Raw genomic sequence first — 16,811 nt, 5'->3', positions numbered from 1 at the left:
GGCCTGAAATTTTACATTTGTAGCATACCCAAAGTCGCCACAGGTAGGAGCAGACATGAAACCCACTCCCGCCCGAGATCTCGTAATTCACGCAATATTATGCTGGATGGCCAATTAATGTGAGACGGGTGTCTAGGCAGCTCAATCACACACACATACCACAGTCCCCAGATACATTTGTTAATTTGATTTGCGTACGGTATTTCATCCTGCCCTGGATCGAGGTTGCAACTTAAATATAAAGGCCACCTTACCTGTCAGCCCGCCGGCCACCTATAAAGACGGACGGGCAACATAAAACCTCAGTCAGTTGCTGTTCAATTAATTTAAATTGGCTTCTTGATTGTCAGCAGGCTGCTTGCAATTCGCGTGTATGCTCACCGACCGAAATATCGCATGAGGGCACAATGTTGTCAGGACTGTGCCTGGCGGCCTCTCCCATGGTTTTACAACTTCCAGGTCAGGCACCCATCTGAACTTTACATATAAAATCCCAGCCCTGGTTATTAGAAATCCATTTTGACACATGGGCTGGAATGTTACCGCCCCACCCACCCATCACGGAATCGGAGGGGTGAGGGGCGGACAATGAAAATGTCCGTTGATCTCAGGTGGGATTTTACAGTTTTGGCATGAGCGAGACTGTAAAATCCCTTCCCACATTCCTCTACAGAGGATCTAGTAGCTGTTTAATTTGGGCAGGCAAGTGTGTATCTTCTCAACCAATCAAGTTGAAGAATTCTTGAAGAGCAGTGCTGAATTTAAACCTGGAGGGTTAGAATATTAAATTCAATATCCAGTCATGTACATGGATAAAAAAAGAGGAAATGAAAGAGGGGATTAAAAAAAGATGGAGATAAAAGAGACAGAAATAAAAAATTTTAATAATTATTTGAAATCTCTAACCATAATGAAAATCAGAAGGAATGAGCCTCCATGTTTGCAAAAGTTATTTTTCAGTGCCAGAGAGGTGACTTATCATAGAGGTGACGTAAAAGCCCACTTATTCTAGAATAGAACATAGAACAGTGCAGCACAAGGACAGGCCCTTTGGCCCACGATGTTGTGCTGAAACATGATGCCAAATTAAACTAATCCCTTCTGCCTGCCCTTGGTCCATATCCCTCTATTCCTTGCATATTCATGTGCTCATCTAAAAGCCCCTTAAATGCCCTTACCATATCTGGCTGCACCACCACCCCTGGCAGCGCGTTCCAGGCACCTACCACCTAAAAGGCTTGCCCCTCACATCTCCTTTGAATTTTCCCCGTCACACTTTAAGTGCATTTCCCCTAGAGTTAGACATTTCAACTCTGGGAAAAAAGATTTTGACTGTCAACCCAATCTGTGCCTCTCATATTTTATAAGTCTCCCTCAGCCTCCGCCGCTCCAGAGAAAACAACCCTAGTTTGTCCAGCCTCTCCTTATAGCTCATAGTCTCTAATCCAAGCAGTATCCTGGTAAACCTCTTCTGCACCCTATCCAAAGCTTCCACATCCTTATTTTTTCTGGTGTGTCTAACGGTGAAGTACACAACTTCACACATTCCATGGGTTGAATTTTCCCATTCCGCCCACCCACGGGAATCGTAGCAGGCCAGGGGTGGACCATGGAAAGGTCCGTTGACCTCGGATGGGATTTTCCATGTTTGGGGCGAGCGCAGCTGGAAAATCCCATATCATGTGTTCCAACGGCAAGTCTAAAGGTAAAATATTAATACAGTGAAACTTCTGGAGCAGCAAGGCAACTCAGGCAGCCACTACCTGACTTCTGCATTTAGTTACACATGTGCAGTCACTGATAGTTCATCCTCGACTAATGTGATATCAGTTTCCTATCACTGCCTGCTGTAAGGCGTCTAAGTGAAATGAATGGGTAAAACCTCAATCCAGTTACCCGTGGATGAGTCCAAAGTAGCAAATTACAAAATTGGCAGCAGTTGGGCAATTAAAGTCATAAAAATGACGAACGTAGCTAACAAAACTGCCACGTTTGCGCTGTATGGAATGATCTTCTGCTGTCAAGATATATTGTTGGTTCACCGTCCAGGAGCTCTGCTCTGTATCCAGCCAATACTCCACTGATCCAGGAGTCCTTGACCCTTGGAGGTCCGTACGAAAAAAGGGGAAAAATGTTCTGACCACCCGCAGCTTGGTCAACGCAAAATTAATGAGCTCCCCGACAAAAAGCATGACCTTTAATCATAAGCAGCAGGAAGATAATTAAATCAGTTATTTACTTTCATAGTCAAAACAGTCCTAGATCAGAGAGAATGATTAACTCTGTAAAGGTCACAGCCTTGGAGTTTTTTAGGTCAATTCCTGTGACCCACTTTGCCATTCTGAAATAGGTGCACCAACTGTCCTGTCACATTCCACAGAATGAACTGCAATGGAACTTATTTTAAATGGCATTTTTAGGAATGGACAAGTGGAAAACCCTGATGATGTAGAAACAGTTACTGTACTTGAAAGCATGTTTCAAGATGCAATGCCTTTCTTTATATTAAATATTATTCGTGTATCTTATTGCCAGCACAAGATACAATTACTTGATTATATTATTGTTCTTAAACAGGTACACAATGCTTCATTAAAATGAAAATCTCTGTTCCACATGCTAGTGCATCACTATCAGTAAAGGTCAATGTCTTCCCTTGATGTCTGATTTAGAGCACATCTCTAAAAAGATCAGTTTTAACCTTCAAAGTATCTTAACTTACAGTTATGGAGGTGTGTTAAGGTATAATATTAAATTTCAATTTCATCTGCTGGTCTTACTCCCTATCGAACTTTTCAAAAAGGGCAGTTTCAAAAGTAAAACTAAAACACTGGCTTAAGATGGCTGCCAGAGGTCATCTGACAGACGGAATTTTACTGTCTCGTCCACCCCGATTCCGGGGTGGGTGAGGCTCGCAGAATTCTCCATTGGCCTTGGGCGGGATTTTAAGGGCCTCGGGTGGGCGAGGCGGTAAAATTCCGGATGACATGTCTCCAACTGCAAATTAGTCAAGTTTCTGGAAGTTTCCAATGTGGATTACAATTAGGGCATATCCATGCAATCCTCCTGAGGAATTTCACACCAGCTGATGTCAATGATTAATTCAAGGATGTGATGAAACTTAAACCACCATTTGCAACTCTATAATGACTACATTCCATTTCTGTCAACCTGGACAATAGCCACTTTGGAGGTGTTGATACCTATCTTCCTTGTTCATGACATGAGGCAATCAGAAGTGATGGCTTGGACACCAAAATAAAAATCATCTCAGCCATACCACAATAACCAAGGCCTGTCCAAACATAAGCTAATCAATTATCTTCTGTAGAATGCTCAATCATCATGGAGAGAGGTCATGATCACCATTTTGAAATGTATTTTATTACAAAACTCTGCTTGCTTTCGGAGAAGGAACATTGCAGAAAGTAAAAAGACTGCTTGCCTCTTCTCTCTCTCTCTCCACTAAATTGAACCCTGTCTACTTATACCATATTGTGGACAGAAGATAGAAAAATTTTAAAGAAGACTTCAAATTCCAAAGCAACATATCCAAGAGAATAAAACCAAGGACTACAGCTTTAAGAGTTACCTCAGTTACGAATAACAGCTGTTATGGTTCAGATCAGAATTCCAGTGTTTTATGAAGCCCTTCTAGATTCTAAGTTTTGCTCCTTGAATTTGGCTAGGATAAATATATGTTTCACCTCAAGTATGATCCAAATGACCCACTAGGGAGCTTTTATCAAACAAAGTTTATTTAAGAATTTAACATACGTAGTAAGAGTATTAGCAATAACTATAATCAACTACAAACAAAACATCCACAATAATGTATTACCCTTAACAAATATATCTAAGAGGTTCCAATCAAACCATTCCTACAAACAAAAGCCCCTCCAGCAGGTTTAACGCAACAAAGACTAATGCTCACGTGATACTGGAACTGAGTCCTTTGGATGAATGCTACAGTTCTCTTGATGCACTCAGAACAGTTTAAAGTCAGAACAGCTTCCGAGAACACCAGGGATAGACTCTGGTCAAGCCACCAACAGCAGTTTTCTACTGTAAGAAGGCAAAAAGCCTTGCTTTCAGCGAACCAGCAGAACTTCCAAAACCCAAGCACAGAGAGAGACACTGCTTTCAGTTTGAGGTCCACTCCCTTCTAAACTGAGCACTGCTGCCAGCCAAAAACAGAAAATGAAACCTTGAATTTCCTTGGAAGGAAAAAAAACTGAACCCATGACCTTCCTCCTAACAATGCAGGGCCATAAAACAACCCAGAGTAAAAATAAACAAATCCCATTTAAACTACTTAAGGAGCAATAAAAGGACTTCTCTTAGACAGCTCGGCAACAATTACATCAGCTGCAGAGAGCATGATACTAAAATATCTCTTAAAGGTACACTAACATTACACAGCAAAGGATTTACAATCAGTGAACTCTTTACATATTTGCCTTTTCTTATTGAATTTTAATATGGCCAAAAGTTAACCTCCTCTACTTTATAACATATATTTCTGCATGCTTGTGTGTATATATGTTGTGACATGAGTTTATCCTTTTTAATATTTAAATGTCATTACTTGTGTGGGTTTTTAGCATAATAAAAACTAATGTCTTTACATGTTTTGAACTCAGGAAAGCCTATTGGACTGGGTTCTTTGCAACCAGCTTGTAAACAGTTAAGTACATGGGGTGAGATTCTCAGGCCTCCCAGCCATGTGTTTCCTGCTGGTGGGAGGTGGCGTGTTGTTTGCTAGCAGTGAGATTCTCTGGTCCTGCCACGTGAATGGCCGAAGAATTCCTGCCCATATATTGAATTGGCACATTCACTCTTATAAATTTCAAAAAAACTCTGTTATGTTCAATTGAGGAGTGGGAAGAAAGGTGGAGACCTTGAACCCTTCCTCACCTGGTCAGTGTGATAGAAACTAGAAGCAGGAGTAGGCCATTTGGCCCTTCGAGCCTGCTCTGCCATTCATTTTGATCATGGCTGATTGTCAAATTCAATATCCTGATTCCCCCATTCCTCCCATATCCCTTGATCCCTTTAGCCCCAAGAGCTATATCTGATTCCTTCTTGAAATCAGACAATGTTTTGGCCTCAACTACTTTCTGTAAAGTTTATTTACTAGTCTCAAGTAGGCTTACATTAACACTGCAATGAAGTTACTGTGAAATTCCCCTAGTCGCCACAGTCCGGTGCCTTTTCGGGTCAATGCACCTAACCAGCACATCTTTCAGAATGTGGGAGGAAACCGGAGCACCTGCAGGAAATCCACACAGACACGGGGAGAACGTGCAAACTCCACACAGACAGTGACCCAAGCCGAGAATCAAACCCGGATCCCTGGCGCTGTGAAGTAGCAGTGCTAACCACTGTGCCACCGTGCCATCCACACATTCATCACCCTCTGAGTGAAGGAATTTCTCTTCCCCTCAGTTCCAAAAGGTTTACCCCTTATCCTCAAACTGTGACCCCTAGTTCTGGACTCCCCCACCATTGAGAACATTCTTTCTGAATCTACCCTGTCTAATCTTGTTAGAATTTTATAAGTTTCTATGAGATCCCCGCTCACTCTTCTAAACTCCAGTGAATATAATCCTAACCAACTTAGTTCCTCTTCATGTGGCAGACCTGCCATCCCAGGAATCAGCCTAGTAAACGTTTGCTGTACTCCCTCTGTACTAAGGACTAAAATGAAGAACTACAGGTGATATACAGGGCTAAAGCTTTTATGCTAATAGCTAACATCCATCATCAGTGATGTTAAATTACCTGTCACTGGAACTCAAAGAAGGGTGTTTCTAGAAGGAGTCTCATGCTGATCTATCCCTGCACATAGTTGTATGTAGCTAACAAATGTTTGGAAGTTCCTGAATGACTTGCATCCAGTGGTCTCTGTTTAACATATTTTGAGATCATATCTGATGATATTTCAGTTGTGACACCTACAATGAAGAACTACAGACCTTTTTCCAAGTAAATATATGCTCAAGTGGAAAATAAAACATCTTGAACAGAGATAACTCTTAGGATTATTAATTTTTTCTTCATTCATGGGATGTGGGCTTTCTCTGCTTGACCAACATTTATTGCCCATCCCTAGTTGCTCTTGAGAAGGTGGTGGTGAGCTGCCTTCTTGAACCGCTACAGTCCATGTGGTTGTAGGTACACCCACTGTGCTGTTAGGCAGGAAGTTCCAGCATTTAGACCCCGCACCAGTGAAGGAACGGTGATATCTTTCTAAGTCAGGAGGTGAGTGGCTTGGAAGTCAACTTCCAGGGTGGTGGTGTCCCCATGTATCTGCTGACCTTGTCCTTCCAGGTCATAGTGGTTGTGGATTTGGAAGGTGCTGTCTCAAGAGCTTTAGTGAGTTCCTGTAGCGGATCTTACAGATGGTACACACTGTGGGGGAGTGAATGTTTGTGAATGAGGTAGCAATCAAGCGGACTGCTTTGTCCGAGATAGTGTCAAGTTTCTCAAGTGTTGTTGCATTTTATCAATTTCATCTATGTTGCATTTTACCAAAACCTCATCATGTAACAGCAGTGACCAGTAATAACCGCAACATTTTCTCTCTTAACAGAACTTTGATTGATCTATTTTAAAAAGGTAAATCACTGTTTTGAGAGGGCACAGTGGCACAGTGGGTACTGCTGCCTCACAGTGCCAGGCACCCGGGTTCAATTCCAGCCTCAAGTTACTGTCCATGTGGAGTTTGCACATTCTCCCCATGGCTGTGGGGGTTTCCTCTGGGTGCTCTAGTTCCCTCCCATACGCCAAAGATGTGCATGTTAGGTGGATTGGCCATGCTAAATGGCCCCTTAGTGTCCAAAGATGTGTAGGTTATGGGGATTAGCGGGGTAAATGTGTGGGGTTTTGGGGATAGGGCAAGGGTGGGCCAGGGTAAAATGCTCTGTCAGAGAGTCAGTGCAGACTTGACGGGCCGAAAGGCCTTCTTCCGCACTGTAGGGATTCCAAAATAGCCCATCTTTCTTACAGTCAGCAGGTCACACACTGCAATATCACTTTCAAGCAGCCTAATGACATATTATTAACAGAATGACTTTGTGTTGCAAATACTATCTCCACATTATGCAGTTACAGCCACAGTTAAAACAACCACATGATAACATTTCAGTAACAATTACCCTTCTTTAAATCTAGAAAAGAAAGGTACACAGTCATAGCCATGGCAGAAAGCAATGTTTCTAAAGTTGGGAGCACAGGGAAACTATTCGTCAGCATCAGTGAGTCTCTGGGTGATTTAAATTGGGGCATAACTCAGTACTTCACAAACGGGAAAGGTTCTGTATCACAGTCACAATGTGAATAGATATTGGAGTAAAAGAGAGCACATAATGCTTCAAACACTTTAATAAAACTGCAGTGATAATTTATACCAAAATTAAGCAGCTAATGTCAAGAGCACATAAATCTTTCTCTTAGGCAATCCTTGTGATTGAGAATGACTTGCTTCCAGTCTAGTTTTGACGGGTTCCAAGATAGCTGATTCGCCCAATGTACGATCTGCAGACTCTGCTATATGTGGCGGATGGGTTGTCTGAATGCGTGTGCACTCACTGGGGTGCCTCGACTTTGTCTCCGCACGTTCCCTATGAAGTCTCTCGATGTGTGGCACCTTCCTGAATTTGAATTATTGTCACATGTATCAGTAAACAGTGAAAAGTATTATTTCTTGCGCGCTTTACAAAACATACCGTATGTAGAGAAGGAAAGGAGAGAGTGCAAAATGCAGTGTTACACCCATAGCTAGGATGCAGAGAAAGATCAACTTAGTGCGAGGGAGGTCCATTCAAAAGTCTGATGGCAGCAGGGAAGAAGCTGCTCTTGAGTCAGTTGGTGCTTGACCTCAGACTTTTGTATCTTTTTTCCCGACAGAAGAAGGTGGAAGAGAGAATGTCCGGGTTACGTGGGATCCTTAATTATGCTGGCTGCTTTTCCGTGGCAGCGGGATGTGTAGACAGAGTCAATGGATAGAAGGCTGGTTTGCTTGATGGACTGGGCTACATTCATGACCCTTCGTAGTTAATTCTTTTTCTATTTTAGTCGGGCACAAGCCAGGGATTCCCACGAGTCAGCGTGGGTGTTTGACCTCTTCAGGGATGCCTTGAGGACATGTCTTCTTGGGAGCCTCCTGCCGCGGCCAAGTTCCAAGGAGAGCTATTGCTTTGGGAGTATGGCATCAAGCCTACAAACAACATGTCCCACCTCGTGCAGCTGGTGTTGACTGACTGGTACCTCAATGCTGGGCATGTTGGCTCGGGAGTGGACGTTGCTGTTGGACCACCTGTCATGCCACCAGATTTAGCACCTAAATACAAAAATCCTACACAGTGTTTAACATGTTAGTGTCTACATTATCTGAGAGCTGTGGAAACAGGCGGCCATAGTGATGACAGAGCGCTTGTAATCCTCCAAGAGAAGGTAGTATTCTGTAGGTGATATTTCATTGCTTGCCTCCTGCCTCATTCAATTCACCTCCAACAATTGATGGAACTTCTAACTCTGGAAACGGGTGGATGGAAGAACCAGAGCTTTTCTTCCATTAGAAATCTGAAGATGGTCCTGAGGATTATTGGATTAATTTCTGTGGTTGGGGTGTTCAAGAGTGCCATATTAATTAAGTATGCTCACCAATGTACACCACTTAAGGTGGAAGGAGGTTGCCTCAAGCTAAGTTGACCACCAATACCACACCACATGTTTTACAAAAATGGATTGTAACACATTGTAACCGAGTATGCAGTTTGAATTAAATTGATACAATGAAAACAGGTGGACCTGATGGGGTTTTCATGCCTTCTTGATGTATTGTGTGCTTTTGTAGGTTTAGATTTACATTGCAATTACAACATCAAAACCACCTCACAGCATCATTAAATTGACCTTTTAGACTTTCTACCATTGCCGACAAAATATGCCGTGTTGGTTGATCTGAGCCAAGTGTCAGCAGAGAGAAACGGTGACCAGGAGTGCCCCTCAGCACTGCTCACAGTCCATCTACTGTCACTTCTTCAGAAACCCCAACTTATGCACCTGAATTGGGTTTCTGCTGCAGTTGTCCCGGAACAACTTTGTTCACTTGACATGTATTAGAACTGGAAGTGAGGGAGACCGAGATCCAGAGATGCCCAAGGAAAGGATCATTTGTACCAGCTCAGGCTAATGAATGAAGCTGCTTCGAGACAAATGCGGCAGGAACTCGTTCCATCAGTAGGGTGGCCCTAGATTTGAGCGGAAACCCAGAATAGGGGGACTTGAGGGGAAGAAAAACATGTTAAAAATTTTTAAATCTGTATCAGCTTTCCTTACATTATAACACTTTACAGCCAAATATCTTCACAAAGGAAGACATGAATAATGTACCAGAAGTTCTGAGAGAACAAAGTTTTAGTGAGGAGCTGAAGGAAATCAGCATTAGTAGAGACCAAAAGAGAAAATGCTGCAAAATCTCTGCAGGTCTGGCAGCATCTGTAAGGAGAGAAAAGAGCTGACATTTCGATGCCAATGGCAGCCTTTCCTCTTGTTTTTGTGGCTATGATCAGTGTTGAGGGTGGTGAGGTATTGGGGAAGGTATCAAGGTCAAGGGTGGGTACCGGTAGACAGGAAGGTGGGTTGAAGTGTGTCTACTTCAATGCAAGGAGCATCCGGAACAAGGTAGATGAACTTGGGGCGTGGATTGGTACTTGGGACTACGATGTTGTGGCCATTATGGGGTAAAACAAGGACAGGAATGGTTGTTGGACGTTCCGGGGTATAGATGTTTCAGTAAGTGTAGGGAAGCTGGTAAAAGAGGTGGAGGAGTAGCATTGTTAATCAAGGATAGTTTAACGGCTGCGGAAAGGCACTTCGAGGGGGATCTGCACACTGAGGTAATATGTGCTGAAGTTAGAAATAGGAAAGGAGCGGTCACGTTGTTAGGAGTTTACTATAGGCCCCCAAATAGTAATAGAGATGTGGAGGAAGAAATTGCTAAGCAGATTATGGATATGTGTGGGGGTCACAGGGTAGTTGTCATAGGGGACTTTAACTTTCCAAATATTGATTGGAACCTTTGTAGGTCAAATAGTTCGGATGGGGCAGTTTTTGTGCAGTGTGTGCAGGAGGGTTTCCTGACACAATATGTGGATAGGCCGACAAGAGGTGAGGCCACATTGGATTTGGTACTGGGAAATGAACCGGGCCAAGTGATAGATTTGGTTGTGAGAGAGCACTTTGGAGATAGTGACCACAATTCGGTGTCTTTTGTTGTTGCAATGGAGAGGGATAGGGCCGTACGGCAGGGCAAGGTTTACAATTGGGGGAGAGGTAATTATGATGCGATTAGGCAAGAATTAGGGGGCATAAGATGGGAACAGAAACTGTCAGGGAAAGGCACTAATGAAAAGTGGAACTTTTTCAAGGAACAAATACTGGGTGTCCTTGATAGGTATGTCCCTGTCAGGCAGGGAGGAAATGGCCGAGTGAGGGAACCATGGTTCACGAAAGAGGTGGAATGTCTTGTGAAAAGGAAGAGGGAAGCTTATGTAGGGATGAGGAAACAAGGTTCAGGTGGCTCGATTGAGGGTTACAAGTTAGCAAGGAATGAGCTGAAAAAGGGGCTTAGGAGAGCTAGGAGGGGACATGAGAAGTCCTTGGCGGGTCGGATCAAGGAAAACCCCAAGGCCTTTTACTCATATGTGAGGAATAAAAGAATGACCAGGGTGAGGTTAGGGCTGGTCAAGGACAGTAGTGGAAACTTGTGTATGGAGTCAGTAGAGATAGGCGAGGTGATGAATGAATACTTTTCTTCAGTGTTCACCAAGGAGAGTGGCCATGGTTTTGGGGAAGAGAAGGTGTTACAGGCTAATAGGCTGGAGGAAATAGATGTTCAGAGGGAGGATGTACTGGCAGTTTTGAATAAACTGAAGGTCGATAAGTCCTCTGGGCCTGATGAAATGTATCCTAGGATTCTTTGGGAGGCAAGGGATGAGATTGCAGAGCCTTTGGCTTTGATCTTTGGGTCCTCACTGTCCACGGGGATGGTGCCAGAGGACTGGAGAATGACGAATGTTGTTCCTCTATTTAAGAAAGGGAATAGAAATGACCCTGGTAATTATAAACCGGTTAGTCTTATTTCGGTGGTTGGTAAATTGATGGAAAAGGTCCTTAGAGATGGGATTTACGACCATTTAGAAAGATGCGGATTAATCCGGGATAGTCAGCACGGATTCGTGAAGGGCAAGTCGTGCCTCACAAATTTGACTGAATTTTTTGAGGAGGTAACTAGGTGTGTTGATGAAGGTAGGGCAGTTGATGTCATATACATGGATTTTAGTAAGGCGTTTGATAAGGTCCCCCATGGTCGGCTTATGATGAAAGTAAGGAGGTGTGTGGGATAGAGGGAAAGTTGGCCGATTGGATAGGTAACTGGCTGTCTGATCGAAGACAGAGGGTGGTGGTGGATGGAAAATTTTCGGACTGGAGGCAGGTTGCTAGCGGAGTGCCGCAGGGATCAGTGCTTGGTCCTCTGCTCTTTGTGATTTTTATTAATGACTTAGAGGAGAGGGCTGAAGGGTGGATCAGTAAATTTGCTGATGACACCAAGATTGGTGGAGGAGTGGATGAGTTGGAGGGCTGTTGTAGGCTGCAAAGAGACATAGATAGGATGCAAAGCTGGGCTGAAAAATGGCAAATGGAGTTTAACCATGATAAATGTGAGGTGATTCATTTTGGTAGGACTAATTTAAATGTGGATTACAGGGTCAAAGGTAGGGTTCTGAAGACTGTGGAGGAACAGAGAGATCTTGGGGTTCATATCCACAGATCTCTAAAGGTTGCCACTCAAGTGGATAGAGCTGTGAAGAAGGCCTATAGTGTGTTAGCTTTTATTAACAGGGGGTTGGAGTTTAAGAGCCGTGGGTGCAACTGTACAGGACCTTGGTGAGACCACATTTGGAATATTGTGTGCAGTTCTGGTCACCTCACTATAAGAAGGATGTGGAAGTGCTGGAAAGAGTGCAGAGTGCAGAGTGCAGAGGGGCGGCACGGTAGCACAGTGGTTAGCACTGCTGCTTCACAGCTCCAGGGTCCTGGGTTCGATTCCCGGCTCGGGTCACTGTCTGTGTAGAGTTTGCACATTCTCCTCGTGTCTGCGTGGGTTTCCTCCGGGTGCTCCGGTTTCCTCCCACAGTCCAAAGATGTGCGGGTTAGGTTGATTGGCCAGGTTAAAAAAATTGCCCCTTAGAGTCCTGTGATGCGTAGGTTAGAGGGATTAGCGGGTAAAATATGTGGGGGTAGGGCCTGGGTGGGATTGTGGTCGGTGCAGACTCGATGGGCCAAATGGCCTCCTTCTGCACTGTAGGGTTTCTATGATTTCTATGAGGAGATTTACCAGGATGCTGCCTGGTTTGGAGGGTAGGTCTTATGAGGAAAGGTTGAGGGAGCTAGGGCTGTTCTCTCTGGAGCGGAGGAGGCTGAGGTTTATAAAACGATGAAGGGGATAGATAGAGTGAACGTTCAAAGACTATTTCCTCGGGTGGATGGAGCTATTACAAGGGGGCATAACTATAGGATTCATGGTGGGAGATATAGGAAGGATATCAGAGGTAGGTTCTTTACGCAGAGAGTGGTTGGGGTGTGGAATGGACTGCCTGCAGTGATAGTGGAGTCAGACACTTTAGGAACATTTAAGCGGTTATTGGATAGGCACATGGAGCACACCAGGATGATAGGGAGTGGGATAGCTTGATCTTGGTTTCAGATAAAGCTCGGCACAACATCGTGGGCCGAAGGGCCTGTTCTGTGCTGTACTGTTCTATGTTCTATGATTCATCCTTCATTCCCTCACCCTGCAGTATAAATATCTCCCACTTTCTATGCCTTTTAGCTTTGACAAAAGGTCATCTGGGCTCGAAACGTCAGCTCCTTTCTCTCCTTAGAGGTGCTGCCAGGCCTGCTGAGATTTTTCAGCATTTTCTCTTTTGGTTTCAGATTCCAGCATCCGCAGTAATTTGCTTTTATCCAATATTAGTAGAGAAATGGTTTTGTAGAAATTGATGGGATTGAAGGTGGACAAATCTGCAGATCCTGATAATCTTCATCACAGAGTACTTAAGGAAGTGGTGCTGGAAATATTAAATCCATTGGTGGTTATTTTCCAAAATTCTTTGGACTCTGGACTGGTTCCTACAGATTAGAGGGTAGCTAACGTAAGCCGGAAAAGGGAGTGTTAGCTGCTGAGGTACAGTTGACAGCTATACTAAACTGAGGATATTTGTTAAGTAAGAAGCTTTTAGTGAATCTTTTTGATTCTTTTAAATACGTGGCTGTGGGATGTACTTTTCTCTGAAAGTTTGACCTCCAGGCTTCTTTACTCTTTCCAAAATCGTAGTGCAAGCCAGCATATTATTTACCTTTTTCATGTACAGTCACTTTTTAACCAAGCAATGATTCTCAGCTACAACTCTCACCAATTTTTACGATGCACCATAGAAATCATTCTTTCTGGTTGTATCACAGCTTGGTACGGCTCCTGCTCTGCCCAAGACTGCAAGAAACTACAAAAGGTTGTGAATGTAGCCCAATCCATCACGCAAACCAGCCTCCCAACCATTGACTCTGTCTACACTTCCCGCTGCCTCGGAAAAGCAGCCAGCATAATTAAGGAGCCCACACACCCCGGACATTCTCTCTTCCATCTTCTTCCATCGGGGAAAAAGATTTAAAAGTCTGAGGACACGTGCCATCCGACTCAAGAACAACTTCTTCTCTGCTGCCATCAGACTTTTGAATGGGCCTACCTTATATTAAGTTAATCTTTCTCGACATCCTAGCTATGACAGTAAAACTACATTCTGCACTCTTTCCTCTCCTTCTCTATGAACGGTATGCCTTGTCTGTATAGCATACAAGAAACAATACTTTTCACTGTATACTAATACATGTGACAATAATAAATCAAATCAAATCTTTATTTATTTTAGATTAATGTATGTAGACTGGTTGTGGTGTGACCCAATGTATGGAGTTTGTCAGAATTTGGAAGATGGAACATCAGAGGTGGAAGAAGAACCAGTGACCAAAAATATCTAAGAACTGTATAGTATGGGTATAGAGAGGGACATGATGGTTAATTTGGTCAAGTTAGAATCTTGGTAGAATTCACATGTTCTGCAAAATAAATTAAACTGCAGAAGCGCTTACATCAGGGAAAAGAAATAGACTTTTTCTCGTTAAGACTCATAAACATGTCTCCTTCTCTCAGCTTTGGAGATTGATAACAGTGATAGAGGTAGCAAAGCAGAGTCAAGCTAGTTTTGTTACTTCAAGCGTGGCCTTGTGATTCTTGTGAGGAACCATTCCAAGAGACATCTAGGAAGGTAACAGTGATCCCATGACATGTATTAGAAAGGACAGTGAGGTAATTGCAGACCAATTAAAGGAGTTAAAAACAGGTTTTAAGTTATGGACAAGGCCAGAGCCACAAACAGTATAAAGAGCAGACAAAGATATTGGTGCTGCAGTGGATAGGGTGACCTGATCAGTCGCTCAGAAGATGAGCACAGACTAAGCAGTTGTGTTGGCAGACTTACCACTAAGAGGGACCCCAGCTCACAGGTAAACCAAACAAACGGTACATATGGGGGCGGCGTACTGGCAGGGTGGTAGGGCAGCACGGTGGCATAGTGGTTAGCACTGCTACCTCACAGTGCCAGGGACATGGGTTCGATTCCTGGCTTGGGTCACTGTCAGCGTAGAGTCTGCACTTTCTTCCTTTTGCATTTGTTTCCTCCGTGCGCTCTGGTTTCCTCCCACAGTCCGAAAGACGTGCTGGTTAGGTGCATTGGCCATTCTAAAGTCTCCCTCAGTGTATCTGAAAAGGCGCCGGAGTGTGGCGACTCGGGGATTTTCATAGTAACTTCATTGCAGTGTTAATGTAAGCCTACTTGTGACACTAATAAGTAAACTTCAACATAAACTTAACGGAAAATGTACTATCGCTTGGTGGTTTTATAAAGGTGTATGACACTTAGTGGAACAATATTCAAGTTGATGTGTGCTATTGATACCCAGAATAAAGGCTAGAAATTTTACAGCAGGATGAGTGCAAAATTGAAAGGAGCCTACACATCCTAAGGTTGCATAGCAATAGGTGTAATAGCTCAAGGGAATGCAATTCAAATTCAATCTGTTTTAATATTTAATATACAGCACATGGACTGCAGCGGTTCAAGAAGGCAACTCACCATCACCCGCTCAAGGGCAATTAGGGATGGACAGTAAATGCTGGCCTAGCCAGCAACACCCACATCCCATGAATGATTTAAAAATCTTCCTTTTGTCACTAATTGTTGCCAATAGAACCATAGAACCATAGAAAATTACAGCTCAGAAACAGGCCTTTTGGCCCTTCTTGTCTGTGCCGAACCATTTTTTGCCTAGTCCCACTGACCTGCACTTGGACCATATCCCTCCACAGCCCTCTCATCCATGAACCCGTCCAAGTTTTTCTTAAATGTTAAAAGTGACCCCCGCATTTACCACTTTATCCGGCAGCTCATTCCGCACTCCCACCACTCTCTGCGTGAAGAAGCCCCCCCTAATATTCCCTTTAAACTTTTCTCCTTTCACCCTTAACCCATGCCCTCTGGTTTTTTTCTCCCCTAGCCTCAGCGGAAAAAGCCTGCTTGCATTCACTCTATCTATACCCATCAAAATCTTATACACCTCTATCAAATCTCCCCTCAATCTTCTACGCTCCAGGGAATAAAGTCCCAACCTATTCAATCTCTCTCTGTAACTCAGCTTCTCAAGTCCCGGCAACATCCTTGTGAACCTTCTCTGCACTCTTTCAATAGGAAAAACAATTTGAAAAAGCATTAATTGGAAAAAAGCCTGAGATTTTCACTTGTCCAATTATATAAATAACAGGCGGTGGAACAAGAAATACAAATGTGTTTCAAGAGTGAATTAATTCTTTTCAACAAATCAGATTCAAGGTTATGTGGAATGAATTGTGGAAATAATGTGGATAGGTATGCTAGATAGATCCCTGTTCTTATTTTCCCTTGAAACTGTTACTATGTTAATCAATCATGATACATTATCTTTAATTTATTTTCTACTTATATTTTTACTTTCACTTCTCTGATATGTATATGAGTGTGCTGGTAAATTGGTCTCCTGGCAGAAATAGGTGTAAATTGGGCAGTGTTCATGCCTGAGGAGGGAGGCCCGAGGCTGACTGGAAATGGGGCCTTGGATCTCACCTCCTTGTCGTCGTCAGGTTGAGGCTGCCGATCGGGAAAACCCGATGCCTGCTCAGCCCTTGGAGCCCTGGGATGTTTGGCCAGCTCTGAGGTCAGATCAAGGCAGAGCTGAACAGGAAGGGACGTTTGGCAGAGGTCACTGGTCCCAGCTTCTGAGCTTAACAAGCATCCGATCTCTGGCTGTGAACAGCAAGAGATCAAACCTGCAGACAGAAACACAGACGCCGCCATCCAGGTTTCTGAAACAGGATGCTGCAAGGCAGTCAAGAAGCAAAGACTACAAGTCATCATGAAGCCAGATGACCTGCCGATGTGAGGCAACGGTGGGCGGAATTTTCCAAAAAAATGGCAAAGTGTCAGGTGCAGTCAGAAAGCCAAAATGTTTCTCCCCAGAGAAACAGGTAGGTTTTCCAACGAGATCTTCCCGCACAGTCACTTTTTTGAAGGGGGGCATGTTTAACGTCGTCATTGTGAGAGGCGGGGTCTAAAGAGATCAGGGTGCATTTTGTAAAGGATGCCCCAAACTCA

This window comes from Mustelus asterias, chromosome 15, assembly GCF_964213995.1.
Source record: "Mustelus asterias chromosome 15, sMusAst1.hap1.1, whole genome shotgun sequence".
NCBI lineage: Eukaryota > Metazoa > Chordata > Chondrichthyes > Carcharhiniformes > Triakidae > Mustelus > Mustelus asterias.
Note: the sequence above shows the minus strand (reverse complement) of the source record.